Below are 4,953 nucleotides of genomic sequence, written 5' to 3'. Positions count from 1 at the left end.
AATAAAGATAACATGTTATGCACAGTGCATGGTGCTTAATAGGAAAGCAGTAAACGGTAACGGTTGTTACTGTTGTTAGTAAACCGAGGTGAAGATCATTGACATAAAATGACTCTGAATACTGCACAGCTACTGCCCTGCCAGCTCACCTGAGTAGATGGATATTAGAAAGGATTTGTGCAGGAGCTGGAAACCTGGCGTTTCCCGCTGGCCAGCACTTCAGTGCAGAACGCCCCTTCCAAGCGGAATCTCCTCTGCTTGAACATCCATTCTCAGCTTGAGCATTTCCAAAAACAGGAAGCTCATTGCTAAGAGGAAACCCTTGTCTTCCGGCTCTAGGAAGTCTTCCATGTTCAGTCTATTGGAAGAGGCTTCCTGTCACCACAGACCACCTCCAAGATTCCTTCCAACTCCTGACTTTAAGATTCCGCTACTTGAACATAGATCCATCATCCCTCATCCATCACAAAACAGCTGCAGAACAGCCCACCACGCCCCAGTCCTTGATCTTAGAAGCAGCTGAAGGATTAATTTTTTTCATCATTTGTCCATTTCTCCTACAATCTTAAATTTTTTTCGACTAGGGTTTCTATGTGACTGAATTTGGTGAAGTTTTCACTAACCCAGAACACACACACACACACACACACACAGCACCATTAAAGTTCTTTCCTTCAATGAAATTGGCAAAGGGACATAAAACTGGAACCTAAGGACCCAGTGACTCCCATTTTACAGAATAAGACAGAAAGTTACCAAAAGACACGCAAAAATTATGCTGCCTGGCTTAAGCACAACAGAATTCCATTTTGGGAACAGAACTGCCCTTTAGCCCTGTTTGGGGCAGCCAAGTACATTCTGTCTGTTCCATAATTGGCTGAGCAGAGCCAGAAGCTGGAGCACACCAGAAAGAGTACTGGATTGGGAGTCAGGAGACCAGACTTTTAGTTTCAGCTCTTTCTTATCTAGTTAGGTGACCTCAGATTGAACAAGAAGATCACTAACCAGCTCTGGCACTCATTCAGTGGTGATCACAAATGCTTAACTCATTTCCCGTTTAGAAAAAAACAGTGCAGCTTACTGCCAGCACTTATTTTTCAGGGCAAATGGGAAATGTCTTAAGAACTAAGCATGAAATTCAGAAATACTGAATATCGAATCTTTCTCTCTTGAGGGGAGAAAAGGCCCAACTGGCCCAAGTCCAAAACACCGGTGCCATTTGCCTGTAGTGTACAAGACCAGAGGGAGAATATAAAACTCTTTCTGAAAAAGAGCAGTCTGCTCTAAATCTGATCATTTTCAGAGCCTTGATACCTGAGGCAAATATCAAGATCTGTGTAGCGCCAAGGGAATCAGAGGACCAGGAAGAAATAGTGGGCCCAGTAGAAAAGCGCAGCTCTGTTCTAGAGACAGAGGGCCAAAAAATTGAGCCCATCCAATCTAACAGCCAAAAGAAGGACTCGAACACCTTAGCTGTGTGCATGGCCAATAGGAGCAACTCTAAGCCTTTAGGCTGGTGTCCAAGGCCTTCTGAATTCTGGCCCCCACCTACTTCTCCAGCTCCCATCATGTCACCCCAAAATACTCTATGCCAGGGGTGTCTAATCTTTTGGCTTCCCTGAGCCACACTGAAAGAAGAATTGTCTTGGGCCACACATAAAATACACTAACACTAATGATAGCTAATAAGAAAAAAAAAGAAAAATTGTAAAAATATCTCATGTTTTAAGAAAGTTTACTAATTTGTGTTGGCCTCATTCAAAGTTGTCCTGAACTGTGGGTTGGACAATATTGCTCTGTGCTGTAGTTAACACTGACCACTTCTCATTCCCATCCTTTTCCTTACTCTGTGACTTATTTATTTATTTATTTATTTATTTATTTATTTATTTATTTATTTTAGCTGTCTCTGCTGCCTGAAATGTTCTTTCCATGCATCTCTGCCTAGTAAACTCTTACTCATCCTTCAAACCCTATTTCAAAACTCACAACCTCTATGAAGTCTTCCTCAATCCTCATCCATCTTCCTCACTGCAAGAATGAATCCCTCCCACTGTGATTTTACAGCACTTTTTACATTCATTTACAGTTATGTACATGAAACACAACTGTATTAGGGCTTTTAAAATGATCAGCTATTTAATTACCAATTCATCTCTCACAATAAATCTTGAGGTCTTCAGGCAGGGACCTTGTTTCCACTGTGTGTCCATTGTGTCTGGCACAGGCCTACTGTGGGGAGGTGCTTTGCTTCCTTTTCCTAGGGATGGCCCTAGGGTCTGGACCACATTAAGAATAACCATGAGCTGGTAGTCCAAAAAGACCATATATTGCTGTGTAAGGGTCAAGAAAATTCCTCTACTTAGAGAAAGATCCTGAAGAATACATTGTTTGTATTGAACTAATCCCCAGAGTTCTGCTTTGTTTTGAGTTAACTATGAAAAAGCAGTATCTCATGGCCAGGTTAAAGTAATATTCATCTTTAAAATCAAAGTTCTGAAAAACAATGAACTTTAACTGGCTAGCAGTAGAGTTCACATTTCAACAAAAAAGAGGTCCAGTGCAGTAAGTATGACCAAAGAGAACAAATGTGAACACCCAAATATTCAAAGAAATGTCAGGAACTGGAACCTAGGGTTGGCCTGGCAGTCCCAAGTTCTCAGGTTCTATTGCAGCTTACCTGGACTAAACAGTGCTTGAAATGAGGAAATTCATAGGCAAGACCTTGAAAAGCCCTGCCTATTTAATGGGATTTGTTAAAATGAACTCTAACCCTTTTATAAATATTGAGTATGTGAGAAAGTATTTCAATGCAAAAAAGTGAAACCAGAGTATAAAAAAAAAAAATGCTCTCCCTGCCTCATAAAGGAACTTTTAAAATTTACCTGTGGACACATTAGATATTTTAACTAAACCAATCAATGATAAATTCATGGTATGTGGGGGAAAAAATCTGTTCCTTTTAACTTTACAATGAATCTAATGTTTCCTTTTTGAAGTATTGCTCAGAACTGCTGGAGAAAAATAACCAATGGACAGAGCATGAAGAGCTTATTGCTTGAAGGGTCTACGGGGAGTGACAAATACAGTGTACTTTTGAAGGATCCAGAGGACCAAATTTATGCATTTCAAACATGGTCCTGGTTATCTGAGCTGGCAAGTTTCTGGGCTCCTGGTTCCAAGGATGCAATGGAGAATAGGGGTTGGGGAGGAGGTACAGACTTCACCCATCACTAACATCTTCTGGGGAAGGGCCCTAGAGCAGGAAGGCCCTGCCCCTCTCTGGCCTGTCTGGCAGCAGATGCCTGACTTCTGCTGCACTCTTGTGTGCATTTAGCTCTTCTGAATTGAGGAAGGCTAAGCTCAACTCCAGCACCCTCCAACTGTCACCATTTTCACTGTGGATTTTTCTTGTGGAGGCAGTCCTCACCCACCTAAAGTCCCAAGCCAGTAGCCAGGTAGAAAAAGGGAGGACAACTTTCAAAACTCTAAAATAACAACCTGGTCTAGCCTCCTAGGTGTGATGGGAGTATTGTAAAAGACCAGTTTCCAGTGGAAAGTGAAACATTGCTTCCTCACTGGGTTCTTAGGTTCCAGTTTTCTTTATGCCCCTTTGCCAATTTCATTGAAGGAAAGAACTTTAATGGGGCTGTGTGTGTGTGTGTGTCTGTGCGTTCTGGGTTAGTGAAAACTTCACCAAATTCAGCCACATAGAAACCCCAGTTTAAAAAAATTTAAGATTGTAGGAGAAATGGACAAATGATGACAAAAGGAGCTGAAGTCAAGAGTTTGGTATTTTAGCTAGGCACAGTCCTAGTTACTTGGGAGGCTAAGGCAGGAGGATCGCTCGAGCCCAGGAGGATCCCTCAAATTTAAGGCTGCAGTGAGTGAGCTATGATCATGCTCCTCTAGCCCGGGTGACAGAGTGAGACCCCATCACACACACATACACACACACACACGTGCAAAGAATACAGGCAGGTGATATGCTTTGGATCATGGGGGCAGATTTCCCCCTTGCTGTTCTCTTGATAGTGAGTGAGTTATCATGAGATCTGGTTGTTTAAAAGCGTTTAACATCTCCTCCTTCACTCTTTCTTCTTCCTCCTCCAGTCGTGTAAGACATGCCTGCTTCCCCTTCATCTTTTGCCATGATTGTAAGTTTCCTGAGGCCTCCTCAGCCATGCTTCCTGTACAGCCTGTGGAATTGTGAGTCAGTTTGTCTTTTCTTTTCTTCTTCTTTTTTTTTTTTTTTTTGATATGGTCTTGCTGTCTTGCCCAGGCTGGAGTGCAGTGGTGTGATCTTGGCTCACTGCAACCTCTGCCTCCCAGGTTCAAGTGATTCTCCTGCCTCAGCCTCCTGAGTAGCTGGGATTACAGACGCAGGTCACCACATCTGGCTAATTTTTGTGTTTTTAGTAGAGACTGGGTTTCACCATGTTGGCCAGGCTGGTCTCGAACTCCTGACCTCAGATGATCTGCCCACCTCAGCCTCCCAAAGTGCTGAGATTATAGGCATGAGCCACCATGCCTGGCTCTCTCTTTTCTTTATAAATTACCATGTCTCAGGTAGTTCTTTATAGCAATGTGAGAATGGGCTAACACAAGGGGACAAGATGATTATTCAGCCTCTTCACATATGAAAGGGGATGAAAAAGTCTGGCCTCCAGGGACCCTGGCTGCCTGACTGAGATGCCTCTTTCTACACTCCTGGAAAGCACTCCTTGGAGGAGAAGGGAACCCAGCTGGGGATGAGGATCTGGGCTGAGGTATCTGCCCCATTTTTCCCTATCCCCATCCCTCCTCATGTCCCCTAGCCCGTTTGGTCAGGGACTAACTGATGATGGACTTGTTATTTATTTATTTATTTTTATTAAGACAGAGTCTCGGTCTATCACCCAGGCTGGAGTGCAGTAGTGTGATCTCGGCTCACTGCAACCTCCACCACCCAGG

This window comes from Colobus angolensis, unplaced genomic scaffold (assembly GCF_000951035.1).
Source record: "Colobus angolensis palliatus isolate OR3802 unplaced genomic scaffold, Cang.pa_1.0 Scaffold68, whole genome shotgun sequence".
Classification (NCBI taxonomy): domain Eukaryota; kingdom Metazoa; phylum Chordata; class Mammalia; order Primates; family Cercopithecidae; genus Colobus; species Colobus angolensis.
The sequence above is the reverse complement of the archived record's forward strand: the minus strand, read 5'-3'. Positions refer to the sequence as shown.